The 13,852-nt window shown below is 54.7% G+C and overlaps 14 non-coding genes across 14 annotated transcripts; all 14 read left to right on the top strand.

Annotated features, from left to right (window-relative positions):
• The first annotated feature begins 635 nt into the window (after positions 1-635).
• Positions 636-754, top strand: LOC126101316 (5S ribosomal RNA). The gene has a single exon (XR_007522305.1). It is a non-coding gene; the product is annotated as a 5S ribosomal RNA (ribosomal RNA).
• Positions 755-1,608: 854 nt separating this feature from the next.
• LOC126101309 (5S ribosomal RNA) lies at positions 1,609-1,727 on the top strand. Its single transcript, XR_007522304.1, has one exon. It is a non-coding gene; the product is annotated as a 5S ribosomal RNA (ribosomal RNA).
• Positions 1,728-2,581: 854 nt separating this feature from the next.
• LOC126101303 (5S ribosomal RNA) lies at positions 2,582-2,700 on the top strand. The gene has a single exon (XR_007522303.1). It is a non-coding gene; the product is annotated as a 5S ribosomal RNA (ribosomal RNA).
• Positions 2,701-3,554: 854 nt separating this feature from the next.
• On the top strand, positions 3,555-3,673 carry LOC126101118 (5S ribosomal RNA). Its single transcript, XR_007522268.1, has one exon. It is a non-coding gene; the product is annotated as a 5S ribosomal RNA (ribosomal RNA).
• An 856-nt stretch (positions 3,674-4,529) lies between these two features.
• Positions 4,530-4,648, top strand: LOC126101295 (5S ribosomal RNA). Its single transcript, XR_007522302.1, has one exon. It is a non-coding gene; the product is annotated as a 5S ribosomal RNA (ribosomal RNA).
• An 848-nt stretch (positions 4,649-5,496) lies between these two features.
• LOC126101288 (5S ribosomal RNA) lies at positions 5,497-5,615 on the top strand. Its single transcript, XR_007522301.1, has one exon. It is a non-coding gene; the product is annotated as a 5S ribosomal RNA (ribosomal RNA).
• An 858-nt stretch (positions 5,616-6,473) lies between these two features.
• On the top strand, positions 6,474-6,592 carry LOC126104168 (5S ribosomal RNA). The gene has a single exon (XR_007523307.1). It is a non-coding gene; the product is annotated as a 5S ribosomal RNA (ribosomal RNA).
• Positions 6,593-7,449: 857 nt separating this feature from the next.
• LOC126101113 (5S ribosomal RNA) lies at positions 7,450-7,568 on the top strand. The gene has a single exon (XR_007522266.1). It is a non-coding gene; the product is annotated as a 5S ribosomal RNA (ribosomal RNA).
• Positions 7,569-8,424: 856 nt separating this feature from the next.
• On the top strand, positions 8,425-8,543 carry LOC126101280 (5S ribosomal RNA). Its single transcript, XR_007522300.1, has one exon. It is a non-coding gene; the product is annotated as a 5S ribosomal RNA (ribosomal RNA).
• An 848-nt stretch (positions 8,544-9,391) lies between these two features.
• LOC126101272 (5S ribosomal RNA) lies at positions 9,392-9,510 on the top strand. Its single transcript, XR_007522299.1, has one exon. It is a non-coding gene; the product is annotated as a 5S ribosomal RNA (ribosomal RNA).
• An 858-nt stretch (positions 9,511-10,368) lies between these two features.
• On the top strand, positions 10,369-10,487 carry LOC126101265 (5S ribosomal RNA). The gene has a single exon (XR_007522298.1). It is a non-coding gene; the product is annotated as a 5S ribosomal RNA (ribosomal RNA).
• An 854-nt stretch (positions 10,488-11,341) lies between these two features.
• Positions 11,342-11,460, top strand: LOC126101257 (5S ribosomal RNA). The gene has a single exon (XR_007522297.1). It is a non-coding gene; the product is annotated as a 5S ribosomal RNA (ribosomal RNA).
• An 854-nt stretch (positions 11,461-12,314) lies between these two features.
• LOC126101108 (5S ribosomal RNA) lies at positions 12,315-12,433 on the top strand. Its single transcript, XR_007522265.1, has one exon. It is a non-coding gene; the product is annotated as a 5S ribosomal RNA (ribosomal RNA).
• Positions 12,434-13,289: 856 nt separating this feature from the next.
• LOC126104047 (5S ribosomal RNA) lies at positions 13,290-13,408 on the top strand. Its single transcript, XR_007523306.1, has one exon. It is a non-coding gene; the product is annotated as a 5S ribosomal RNA (ribosomal RNA).
• Positions 13,409-13,852: the final 444 nt, after the last annotated feature.

Genomic DNA, 13,852 nt, shown 5'->3' with positions numbered 1-13,852 from the left:
ACCGCCTATTGTTGTGTAGGTGTGTTGAGTTCCAAATTTGATTTGTAACCACGAATTTATTCCTTAGTCGTCTCGTCTCGTCTCGTCTCGTCTCGTCCCGCAGACGTTTGTCGTGCTTGCGCTGTCATATGGACCACGACCCGAGCGGCAGCGAGCGGCAGTCGAGCAAAGTCGGGACAAGTCGGGACGGGGACAGGGACAGGGATAGGAATGGTGCGAATGCACTGCAAACTACGCAGACACCTGGTGTGAGGCGAGGCGAGGCGAGGCGTGGTGAGGCGAGGAAGCCCACATCGCTACCAGTGGGCCCTCCAGCACGACACTGCCACACCCCGCACAGGCCCTCCGCTGAACACCAGGGACAAGATGCGTCCTCCGCTAGTGTCGAAGGCTGCACGCGCCCAGCGAATGACAGGGGGTGCAACGAGCAGCAGTACGTCTAACACACGCGGCGGTGCGCCCGCCAATTCGGCCGTCACTCTGCTTGGACGCCGGGCGTGCCTCCCCGCGCCGTCCTCGAGGAACTGGCGGTTGCGGAAGGAAGCGCTTTCGTCAAATGCGGCCGAAAACTAACATTTTGTGTGTTGGGAGAAAAGCCGAACGCGAATTCTGCCGTGCTCCTACATTAGATGAGCGCCAACGGCCATACCATGATGAATACACCGGTTCTCGTCCGATCACCGAAGTTAAGCATCATCGGGCCCGGCTAGTACTTGGATGGGTGACCGCCTGGGAAACCCGGGTGCTGCTGGCTCCCTTCCTGTTTTTTTTTTTTTGTTATGTCGCCAGCCCAATTTTCAAACTACCTTTCTGTTGTGACAAAGATGCTTCTTTAAGCCTTTTAAACTACTGTAATGGTACGAAAATGCAGTAATTAACTCAGTTTGAGGGAGAATGTGCTAACCAAGTTTGCCAAAAAGACTTTGAAAACGACAAAACAGTACGAATCGGCAGGTGATTTCTGAAATACGTCACCGCCTATTGTTGTGTAGGTGTGTTGAGTTCCAAATTTGATTTGTAACCACGAATTTATTCCTTAGTCGTCTCGTCTCGTCTCGTCTCGTCTCGTCCCGCAGACGTTTGTCGTGCTTGCGCTGTCATATGGACCACGACCCGAGCGGCAGCGAGCGGCAGTCGAGCAAAGTCGGGACAAGTCGGGACGGGGACAGGGACAGGGATAGGAATGGTGCGAATGCACTGCAAACTACGCAGACACCTGGTGTGAGGCGAGGCGAGGCGAGGCGTGGCGAGGCGAGGTAGCCCACATCGCTACCAGTGGGCCCTCCAGCACGACACTGCCACACCCCGCACAGGCCCTCCGCTGAACACCAGGGACAAGATGCGTCCTCCGCTAGTGTCGAAGGCTGCACGCGCCCAGCGAATGACAGGGGGTGCAACGAGCAGCAGTACGTCTAACACACGCGGCGGTGCGCCCGCCAATTCGGCCGTCACTCTGCTTGGACGCCGGGCGTGCCTCCCCGCGCCGTCCTCGAGGAACTGGCGGTTGCGGAAGGAAGCGCTTTCGTCAAATGCGGCCGAAAACTAACATTTTGTGTGTTGGGAGAAAAGCCGAACGCGAATTCTGCCGTGCTCCTACATTAGATGAGCGCCAACGGCCATACCATGATGAATACACCGGTTCTCGTCCGATCACCGAAGTTAAGCATCATCGGGCCCGGCTAGTACTTGGATGGGTGACCGCCTGGGAAACCCGGGTGCTGCTGGCTCCCTTCCTGTTTTTTTTTTTTTGTTATGTCGCCAGCCCAATTTTCAAACTACCTTTCTGTTGTGACAAAGATGCTTCTTTAAGCCTTTTAAACTACTGTAATGGTACGAAAATGCAGTAATTAACTCAGTTTGAGGGAGAATGTGCTAACCAAGTTTGCCAAAAAGACTTTGAAAACGACAAAACAGTACGAATCGGCAGGTGATTTCTGAAATACGTCACCGCCTATTGTTGTGTAGGTGTGTTGAGTTCCAAATTTGATTTGTAACCACGAATTTATTCCTTAGTCGTCTCGTCTCGTCTCGTCTCGTCTCGTCCCGCAGACGTTTGTCGTGCTTGCGCTGTCATATGGACCACGACCCGAGCGGCAGCGAGCGGCAGTCGAGCAAAGTCGGGACAAGTCGGGACGGGGACAGGGACAGGGATAGGAATGGTGCGAATGCACTGCAAACTACGCAGACACCTGGTGTGAGGCGAGGCGAGGCGAGGCGTGGCGAGGCGAGGTAGCCCACATCGCTACCAGTGGGCCCTCCAGCACGACACTGCCACACCCCGCACAGGCCCTCCGCTGAACACCAGGGACAAGATGCGTCCTCCGCTAGTGTCGAAGGCTGCACGCGCCCAGCGAATGACAGGGGGTGCAACGAGCAGCAGTACGTCTAACACACGCGGCGGTGCGCCCGCCAATTCGGCCGTCACTCTGCTTGGACGCCGGGCGTGCCTCCCCGCGCCGTCCTCGAGGAACTGGCGGTTGCGGAAGGAAGCGCTTTCGTCAAATGCGGCCGAAAACTAACATTTTGTGTGTTGGGAGAAAAGCCGAACGCGAATTCTGCCGTGCTCCTACATTAGATGAGCGCCAACGGCCATACCATGATGAATACACCGGTTCTCGTCCGATCACCGAAGTTAAGCATCATCGGGCCCGGCTAGTACTTGGATGGGTGACCGCCTGGGAAACCCGGGTGCTGCTGGCTCCCTTCCTGTTTTTTTTTTTTTGTTATGTCGCCAGCCCAATTTTCAAACTACCTTTCTGTTGTGACAAAGATGCTTCTTTAAGCCTTTTAAACTACTGTAATGGTACGAAAATGCAGTAATTAACTCAGTTTGAGGGAGAATGTGCTAACCAAGTTTGCCAAAAAGACTTTGAAAACGACAAAACAGTACGAATCGGCAGGTGATTTCTGAAATACGTCACCGCCTATTGTTGTGTAGGTGTGTTGAGTTCCAAATTTGATTTGTAACCACGAATTTATTCCTTAGTCGTCTCGTCTCGTCTCGTCTCGTCTCGTCCCGCAGACGTTTGTCGTGCTTGCGCTGTCATATGGACCACGACCCGAGCGGCAGCGAGCGGCAGTCGAGCAAAGTCGGGACAAGTCGGGACGGGGACAGGGACAGGGATAGGAATGGTGCGAATGCACTGCAAACTACGCAGACACCTGGTGTGAGGCGAGGCGAGGCGAGGCGTGGCGAGGCGAGGTAGCCCACATCGCTACCAGTGGGCCCTCCAGCACGACACTGCCACACCCCGCACAGGCCCTCCGCTGAACACCAGGGACAAGATGCGTCCTCCGCTAGTGTCGAAGGCTGCACGCGCCCAGCGAATGACAGGGGGTGCAACGAGCAGCAGTGCGTCTAACACACGCGGCGGTGCGCCCGCCAATTCGGCCGTCACTCTGCTGGGACGCCGGGCGTGCCTCCCCGCGCCGTCCTCGAGGAACTGGCGGTTGCGGAAGGAAGCGCTTTCGTCAAATGCGGCCGAAAACTAACATTTTGTGTGTTGGGAGAAAAGCCGAACGCGAATTCTGCCGTGCTCCTACATTAGATGAGCGCCAACGGCCATACCATGATGAATACACCGGTTCTCGTCCGATCACCGAAGTTAAGCATCATCGGGCCCGGCTAGTACTTGGATGGGTGACCGCCTGGGAAACCTGGGTGCTGTTGGCTCCCTTACTGTTTTTTTTTTGTTATGTCGCCAGCCCAATTTTCAAACTACCTTTCTGTTGTGACAAAGATGCTTCCTTATGCCTTTTAAACTACTGTAATGGAACGAAAATGCAGTAATTAACTCAGTTTGAGGGAGAATGTGCTAACCAAGTTTGCCAAGAAGACTTTGAAAACGACAAAACAGTACGAATCGGCAGGTGATTTCTGAAATACGTCACCGCCTATTGTCGTGTAGGAGTGTAGAGTTCCAAATTTGATTTGTAACCACGAATTTATTCCTTAGTCGTCTCGTCTCGTCTCATCTCGTCTCGTCTCGTCCCGCAGACGTTTGTCGTGCTTGCGCTGTCATATGGACCACGACCCGAGCGGCAGCGAGCGGCAGTCGAGCAAAGTCGGCACAAGTCGAGACGGGGACAGGGACAGGGATAGGAATGGTGCAAATGCACTGCAAACTACGCAGACACCTGGTGTGAGGCGAGGCGAGGCGAGGCGTGGTGAGGCGAGGAAGCCCACATCGCTACCAGTGGGCCCTCCAGCACGACACTGCCACACCCCGCACAGGCCCTCCGCTGAACACCAGGTACAAGATGCGTCCTCCGCTAGTGTCGAAGGCTGCACGCGCCCAGCGAATGACAGGGGGTGCAACGAGCAGCAGTGCGTCTAACACACGCGGCGGTGCGCCCGCCAATTCGGCCGTCACTCTGCTGGGACGCCGGGCGTGCCTCCCCGCGCCGTCCTCGAGGAACTGGCGGTTGCGGAAGGAAGCACTTTCGTCAAATGCGGCCGAAAACTAACATTTTGTGTGTTGGGAGAAAAGCCGAACGCGAATTCTGCCGTGCTCCTACATTAGATGAGCGCCAACGGCCATACCATGATGAATACACCGGTTCTCGTCCGATCACCGAAGTTAAGCATCATCGGGCCCGGCTAGTACTTGGATGGGTGACCGCCTGGGAAACCCGGGTGCTGCTGGCTCCCTTCGTGTTTTTTTTTTTTGTTATGTCGCCAGCCCAATTTTCAAACTACCATTCTGTTGTGACAAAGATGCTTCTTTAAGCCTTTTAAACTACTGTAATGGTACGAAAATGCAGTAATTAACTCAGTTTGAGGGAGAATGTGCTAACCAAGTTTGCCAAGAAGACTTTGAAAACGACAAAACAGTACGAATCGGCAGGTGATTTCTGAAATACGTCACCGCCTATTGTTGTGTAGGTGTGTTGAGTTCCAAATTTGATTTGTAACCACGAATTTATTCCTTAGTCGTCTCGTCTCGTCTCGTCTCGTCCCGCAGACGTTTGTCGTGCTTGCGCTGTCATATGGACAACGACCCGAGCGGCAGCGAGCGGCAGTCGAGCAAAGTCGGCACAAGTCGGGACGGGGACAGGGACAGGGATAGGAATGGTGCGAATGCACTGCAAACTACGCAGACACCTGGTGTGAGGCGAGGCGAGGCGAGGCGTGGCGAGGCGAGGTAACCCACATCGCTACCAGTGGGCCCTCCAGCACGACACTGCCACACCCCGCACAGGCCCTCCGCTGAACACCAGGGACAAGATGCGTCCTCCGCTAGTGTCGAAGGCTGCACGCGCCCAGCGAATGACAGGGGGTGCAACGAGCAGCAGTGCGTCTAACACACGCGGCGGTGCGCCCGCCAATTCGGCCGTCACTCTGCTGAGACGCCGGGCGTGCCTCCCCGCGCCGTCCTCGAGGAACTGGCGGTTGCGGAAGGAAGCGCTTTCGTCAAATGCGGCCGAAAACTAACATTTTGTGTGTTGGGAGAAAAGCCGAACGCGAATTCTGCCGTGCTCCTACATTAGATGAGCGCCAACGGCCATACCATGATGAATACACCGGTTCTCGTCCGATCACCGAAGTTAAGCATCATCGGGCCCGGCTAGTACTTGGATGGGTGACCGCCTGGGAAACCCGGGTGCTGCTGGCTCCCTTCCTGTTTTTTTTTTTTGTTATGTCGCCAGCCCAATTTTCAAACTACCTTTCTGTTGTGACAAAGATGCTTCCTTAAGCCTTTTAAACTACTGTAATGGAACGAAAATGCAGTAATTAACTCAGTTTGAGGGAGAATGTGCTAACCAAGTTTGCCAAGAAGACTTTGAAAACGACAAAACAGTACGAATCGGCAGGTGATTTCTGAAATACGTCACCGCCTATTGTCGTGTAGGAGTGTAGAGTTCCAAATTTGATTTGTAACCACGAATTTATTCCTTAGTCGTCTCGTCTCGTCTCATCTCGTCTCGTCTCGTCCCGCAGACGTTTGTCGTGCTTGCGCTGTCATATGGACCACGACCCGAGCGGCAGCGAGCGGCAGTCGAGCAAAGTCGGCACAAGTCGGGACGGGGACAGGGACAGGGATAGGAATGGTGCGAATGCACTGCAAACTACGCAGTCACCTGGTGTGAGGCGAGGCGAGGCGAGGCGTGGCGAGGCGAGGAAGCCCACATCGCTACCAGTGGGCCCTCCAGCACGACACTGCCACACCCCGCACAGGCCCTCCGCTGAACACCAGGGACAAGATGCGTCCTCCGCTAGTGTCGAAGGCTGCACGCGCCCAGCGAATGACAGGGGGTGCAACGAGCAGCAGTGCGTCTAACACACGCGGCGGTGCGCCCGCCAATTCGGCCGTCACTCTGCTGGGACGCCGGGCGTGCCTCCCCGCGCCGTCCTCGAGGAACTGGCGGTTGCGGAAGGAAGCGCTTTCGTCAAATGCGGCCGAAAACTAACATTTTGTGTGTTGGGAGAAAAGCCGAACGCGAATTCTGCCGTGCTCCTACATTAGATGAGCGCCAACGGCCATACCATGATGAATACACCGGTTCTCGTCCGATCACCGAAGTTAAGCATCATCGGGCCCGGCTAGTACTTGGATGGGTGACCGCCTGGGAAACCCGGGTGCTGTTGGCTCCCTTACTGTTTTTTTTTTTGTTATGTCGCCAGCCCAATTTTCAAACTACCTTTCTGTTGTGACAAAGATGCTGCCTTATGCCTTTTAAACTACTGTAATGGAACGAAAATGCAGTAATTAACTCAGTTTGAGGGAGAATGTGCTAACCAAGTTTGCCAAGAAGACTTTGAAAACGACAAAACAGTACGAATCGGCAGGTGATTTCTGAAATACGTCACCGCCTATTGTCGTGTAGGAGTGTAGAGTTCCAAATTTGATTTGTAACCACGAATTTATTCCTTAGTCGTCTCGTCTCGTCTCATCTCGTCTCGTCTCGTCCCGCAGACGTTTGTCGTGCTTGCGCTGTCATATGGACCACGACCCGAGCGGCAGCGAGCGGCAGTCGAGCAAAGTCGGGACAAGTCGGGACGGGGACAGGGACAGGGATAGGAATGGTGCGAATGCACTGCAAACTACGCAGACACCTGGTGTGAGGCGAGGCGAGGCGAGGCGTGGCGAGGCGAGGTAGCCCACATCGCTACCAGTGGGCCCTCCAGCACGACACTGCCACACCCCGCACAGGCCCTCCGCTGAACACCAGGGACAAGATGCGTCCTCCGCTAGTGTCGAAGGCTGCACGCGCCCAGCGAATGACAGGGGGTGCAACGAGCAGCAGTGCGTCTAACACACGCGGCGGTGCGCCCGCCAATTCGGCCGTCACTCTGCTGGGACGCCGGGCGTGCCTCCCCGCGCCGTCCTCGAGGAACTGGCGGTTGCGGAAGGAAGCGCTTTCGTCAAATGCGGCCGAAAACTAACATTTTGTGTGTTGGGAGAAAAGCCGAACGCGAATTCTGCCGTGCTCCTACATTAGATGAGCGCCAACGGCCATACCATGATGAATACACCGGTTCTCGTCCGATCACCGAAGTTAAGCATCATCGGGCCCGGCTAGTACTTGGATGGGTGACCGCCTGGGAAACCTGGGTGCTGTTGGCTCCCTTACTGTTTTTTTTTTGTTATGTCGCCAGCCCAATTTTCAAACTACCTTTCTGTTGTGACAAAGATGCTTCCTTATGCCTTTTAAACTACTGTAATGGAACGAAAATGCAGTAATTAACTCAGTTTGAGGGAGAATGTGCTAACCAAGTTTGCCAAGAAGACTTTGAAAACGACAAAACAGTACGAATCGGCAGGTGATTTCTGAAATACGTCACCGCCTATTGTCGTGTAGGAGTGTAGAGTTCCAAATTTGATTTGTAACCACGAATTTATTCCTTAGTCGTCTCGTCTCGTCTCATCTCGTCTCGTCTCGTCCCGCAGACGTTTGTCGTGCTTGCGCTGTCATATGGACCACGACCCGAGCGGCAGCGAGCGGCAGTCGAGCAAAGTCGGCACAAGTCGAGACGGGGACAGGGACAGGGATAGGAATGGTGCAAATGCACTGCAAACTACGCAGACACCTGGTGTGAGGCGAGGCGAGGCGAGGCGTGGTGAGGCGAGGAAGCCCACATCGCTACCAGTGGGCCCTCCAGCACGACACTGCCACACCCCGCACAGGCCCTCCGCTGAACACCAGGTACAAGATGCGTCCTCCGCTAGTGTCGAAGGCTGCACGCGCCCAGCGAATGACAGGGGGTGCAACGAGCAGCAGTGCGTCTAACACACGCGGCGGTGCGCCCGCCAATTCGGCCGTCACTCTGCTGGGACGCCGGGCGTGCCTCCCCGCGCCGTCCTCGAGGAACTGGCGGTTGCGGAAGGAAGCACTTTCGTCAAATGCGGCCGAAAACTAACATTTTGTGTGTTGGGAGAAAAGCCGAACGCGAATTCTGCCGTGCTCCTACATTAGATGAGCGCCAACGGCCATACCATGATGAATACACCGGTTCTCGTCCGATCACCGAAGTTAAGCATCATCGGGCCCGGCTAGTACTTGGATGGGTGACCGCCTGGGAAACCCGGGTGCTGCTGGCTCCCTTCGTGTTTTTTTTTTTTGTTATGTCGCCAGCCCAATTTTCAAACTACCATTCTGTTGTGACAAAGATGCTTCTTTAAGCCTTTTAAACTACTGTAATGGTACGAAAATGCAGTAATTAACTCAGTTTGAGGGAGAATGTGCTAACCAAGTTTGCCAAGAAGACTTTGAAAACGACAAAACAGTACGAATCGGCAGGTGATTTCTGAAATACGTCACCGCCTATTGTTGTGTAGGTGTGTTGAGTTCCAAATTTGATTTGTAACCACGAATTTATTCCTTAGTCGTCTCGTCTCGTCTCGTCTCGTCCCGCAGACGTTTGTCGTGCTTGCGCTGTCATATGGACCACGACCCGAGCGGCAGCGAGCGGCAGTCGAGCAAAGTCGGCACAAGTCGGGACGGGGACAGGGACGGGGATAGGAATGGTGCGAATGCACTGCAAACTACGCAGACACCTGGTGTGAGGCGAGGCGAGGCGAGGCGTGGCGAGGCGAGGTAACCCACATCGCTACCAGTGGGCCCTCCAGCACGACACTGCCACACCCCGCACAGGCCCTCCGCTGAACACCAGGGACAAGATGCGTCCTCCGCTAGTGTCGAAGGCTGCACGCGCCCAGCGAATGACAGGGGGTGCAACGAGCAGCAGTGCGTCTAACACACGCGGCGGTGCGCCCGCCAATTCGGCCGTCACTCTGCTGGGACGCCGGGCGTGCCTCCCCGCGCCGTCCTCGAGGAACTGGCGGTTGCGGAAGGAAGCGCTTTCGTCAAATGCGGCCGAAAACTAACATTTTGTGTGTTGGGAGAAAAGCCGAACGCGAATTCTGCCGTGCTCCTACATTAGATGAGCGCCAACGGCCATACCATGATGAATACACCGGTTCTCGTCCGATCACCGAAGTTAAGCATCATCGGGCCCGGCTAGTACTTGGATGGGTGACCGCCTGGGAAACCCGGGTGCTGCTGGCTCCCTTCCTGTTTTTTTTTTTTGTTATGTCGCCAGCCCAATTTTCAAACTACCTTTCTGTTGTGACAAAGATGCTTCCTTATGCCTTTTAAACTACTATAATGGAACGAAAATGCAGTAATTAACTCAGTTTGAGGGAGAATGTGCTAACCAAGTTTGCCAAGAAGACTTTGTAAACGACAAAACAGTACGAATCGGCAGGTGATTTCTGAAATACGTCACCGCCTATTGTCGTGTAGGAGTGTAGAGTTCCAAATTTGATTTGTAACCACGAATTTATTCCTTAGTCGTCTCGTCTCGTCTCATCTCGTCTCGTCTCGTCCCGCAGACGTTTGTCGTGCTTGCGCTGTCATATGGACCACGACCCGAGCGGCAGCGAGCGGCAGTCGAGCAAAGTCGGCACAAGTCGGGACGGGGACAGGGACAGGGATAGGAATGGTGCGAATGCACTGCAAACTACGCAGACACCTGGTGTGAGGCGAGGCGAGGCGAGGCGTGGTGAGGCGAGGAAGCCCACATCGCTACCAGTGGGCCCTCCAGCACGACACTGCCACACCCCGCACAGGCCCTCCGCTGAACACCAGGGACAAGATGCGTCCTCCGCTAGTGTCGAAGGCTGCACGCGCCCAGCGAATGACAGGGGGTGCAACGAGCAGCAGTACGTCTAACACACGCGGCGGTGCGCTCGCCAATTCGGCCGTCACTCTGCTTGGACGCCGGGCGTGCCTCCCCGCGCCGTCCTCGAGGAACTGGCGGTTGCGGAAGGAAGCGCTTTCGTCAAATGCGGCCGAAAACTAACATTTTGTGTGTTGGGAGAAAAGCCGAACGCGAATTCTGCCGTGCTCCTACATTAGATGAGCGCCAACGGCCATACCATGATGAATACACCGGTTCTCGTCCGATCACCGAAGTTAAGCATCATCGGGCCCGGCTAGTACTTGGATGGGTGACCGCCTGGGAAACCCGGGTGCTGCTGGCTCCCTTCCTGTTTTTTTTTTTTTGTTATGTCGCCAGCCCAATTTTCAAACTACCTTTCTGTTGTGACAAAGATGCTTCTTTAAGCCTTTTAAACTACTGTAATGGTACGAAAATGCAGTAATTAACTCAGTTTGAGGGAGAATGTGCTAACCAAGTTTGCCAAAAAGACTTTGAAAACGACAAAACAGTACGAATCGGCAGGTGATTTCTGAAATACGTCACCGCCTATTGTTGTGTAGGTGTGTTGAGTTCCAAATTTGATTTGTAACCACGAATTTATTCCTTAGTCGTCTCGTCTCGTCTCGTCTCGTCTCGTCCCGCAGACGTTTGTCGTGCTTGCGCTGTCATATGGACCACGACCCGAGCGGCAGCGAGCGGCAGTCGAGCAAAGTCGGGACAAGTCGGGACGGGGACAGGGACAGGGATAGGAATGGTGCGAATGCACTGCAAACTACGCAGACACCTGGTGTGAGGCGAGGCGAGGCGAGGCGTGGCGAGGCGAGGTAGCCCACATCGCTACCAGTGGGCCCTCCAGCACGACACTGCCACACCCCGCACAGGCCCTCCGCTGAACACCAGGGACAAGATGCGTCCTCCGCTAGTGTCGAAGGCTGCACGCGCCCAGCGAATGACAGGGGGTGCAACGAGCAGCAGTACGTCTAACACACGCGGCGGTGCGCCCGCCAATTCGGCCGTCACTCTGCTTGGACGCCGGGCGTGCCTCCCCGCGCCGTCCTCGAGGAACTGGCGGTTGCGGAAGGAAGCGCTTTCGTCAAATGCGGCCGAAAACTAACATTTTGTGTGTTGGGAGAAAAGCCGAACGCGAATTCTGCCGTGCTCCTACATTAGATGAGCGCCAACGGCCATACCATGATGAATACACCGGTTCTCGTCCGATCACCGAAGTTAAGCATCATCGGGCCCGGCTAGTACTTGGATGGGTGACCGCCTGGGAAACCCGGGTGCTGCTGGCTCCCTTCCTGTTTTTTTTTTTTTGTTATGTCGCCAGCCCAATTTTCAAACTACCTTTCTGTTGTGACAAAGATGCTTCTTTAAGCCTTTTAAACTACTGTAATGGTACGAAAATGCAGTAATTAACTCAGTTTGAGGGAGAATGTGCTAACCAAGTTTGCCAAAAAGACTTTGAAAACGACAAAACAGTACGAATCGGCAGGTGATTTCTGAAATACGTCACCGCCTATTGTTGTGTAGGTGTGTTGAGTTCCAAATTTGATTTGTAACCACGAATTTATTCCTTAGTCGTCTCGTCTCGTCTCGTCTCGTCTCGTCCCGCAGACGTTTGTCGTGCTTGCGCTGTCATATGGACCACGACCCGAGCGGCAGCGAGCGGCAGTCGAGCAAAGTCGGGACAAGTCGGGACGGGGACAGGGACAGGGATAGGAATGGTGCGAATGCACTGCAAACTACGCAGACACCTGGTGTGAGGCGAGGCGAGGCGAGGCGTGGCGAGGCGAGGTAGCCCACATCGCTACCAGTGGGCCCTCCAGCACGACACTGCCACACCCCGCACAGGCCCTCCGCTGAACACCAGGGACAAGATGCGTCCTCCGCTAGTGTCGAAGGCTGCACGCGCCCAGCGAATGACAGGGGGTGCAACGAGCAGCAGTGCGTCTAACACACGCGGCGGTGCGCCCGCCAATTCGGCCGTCACTCTGCTGGGACGCCGGGCGTGCCTCCCCGCGCCGTCCTCGAGGAACTGGCGGTTGCGGAAGGAAGCGCTTTCGTCAAATGCGGCCGAAAACTAACATTTTGTGTGTTGGGAGAAAAGCCGAACGCGAATTCTGCCGTGCTCCTACATTAGATGAGCGCCAACGGCCATACCATGATGAATACACCGGTTCTCGTCCGATCACCGAAGTTAAGCATCATCGGGCCCGGCTAGTACTTGGATGGGTGACCGCCTGGGAAACCTGGGTGCTGTTGGCTCCCTTACTGTTTTTTTTTTGTTATGTCGCCAGCCCAATTTTCAAACTACCTTTCTATTGTGACAAAGATGCTTCCTTATGCCTTTTAAACTACTGTAATGGAACGAAAATGCAGTAATTAACTCAGTTTGAGGGAGAATGTGCTAACCAAGTTTGCCAAGAAGACTTTGAAAACGACAAAACAGTACGAATCGGCAGGTGATTTCTGAAATACGTCACCGCCTATTGTCGTGTAGGAGTGTAGAGTTCCAAATTTGATTTGTAACCACGAATTTATTCCTTAGTCGTCTCGTCTCGTCTCATCTCGTCTCGTCTCGTCCCGCAGACGTTTGTCGTGCTTGCGCTGTCATATGGACCACGACCCGAGCGGCAGCGAGCGGCAGTCGAGCAAAGTCGGCACAAGTCGAGACGGGGACAGGGACAGGGATAGGAATGGTGCAAATGCACTGCAAACTACGCAGACACCTGGTGTGAGGCGAGGCGAGGCGAGGCGTGGTGAGGCGAGGAAGCCCACATCGCTACCAGTGGGCCCTCCAGCACGACACTGCCACACCCCGCACAGGCCCTCCGCTGAACACCAGGTACAAGATGCGTCCTCCGCTAGTGTCGAAGGCTGCACGCGCCCAGCGAATGACAGGGGGTGCAACGAGCAGCAGTGCGTCTAACACACGCGGCGGTGCGCCCGCCAATTCGGCCGTCACTCTGCTGGGACGCCGGGCGTGCCTCCCCGCGCCGTCCTCGAGGAACTGGCGGTTGCGGAAGGAAGCGCTTTCGTCAAATGCGGCCGAAAACTAACATTTTGTGTGTTGGGAGAAAAGCCGAACGCGAATTCTGCCGTGCTCCTACATTAGATGAGCGCCAACGGCCATACCATGATGAATACACCGGTTCTCGTCCGATCACCGAAGTTAAGCATCATCGGGCCCGGCTAGTACTTGGATGGGTGACCGCCTGGGAAACCCGGGTGCTGTTGGCTCCCTTACTGTTTTTTTTTGTTATGTCGCCAGCCCAATTTTCAAACTACCTTTCTGTTGTGACAAAGATGCTTCCTTAAGCCTTTTAAACTACTGTAATGGAACGAAAATGCAGTAATTAACTCAGTTTGAGGGAGAATGTGCTAACCAAGTTTGCCAAGAAGACTTTGAAAACGACAAAACAGTACGAATCGGCAGGTGATTTCTGAAATACGTCACCGCCTATTGTTGTGTAGGTGTGTTGAGTTCCAAATTTGATTTGTAACCACGAATTTATTCCTTAGTCGTCTCGTCTCGTCTCGTCTCGTCCCGCAGACGTTTGTCGTGCTTGCGCTGTCATATGGACCACGACCCGAGCGGCAGCGAGCGGCAGTCGAGCAAAGTCGGGACAAGTCGGGACGGGGACAGGGACAGGGATAGGAATGGTGCGAATGCACTGCAAACTA

This window comes from Schistocerca cancellata, chromosome 1 (genome assembly GCF_023864275.1).
Source record: "Schistocerca cancellata isolate TAMUIC-IGC-003103 chromosome 1, iqSchCanc2.1, whole genome shotgun sequence".
Lineage (NCBI taxonomy): Eukaryota > Metazoa > Arthropoda > Insecta > Orthoptera > Acrididae > Schistocerca > Schistocerca cancellata.
The sequence above is the reverse complement of the archived record's forward strand: the minus strand, read 5'-3'. Positions and strand labels throughout refer to the sequence as shown.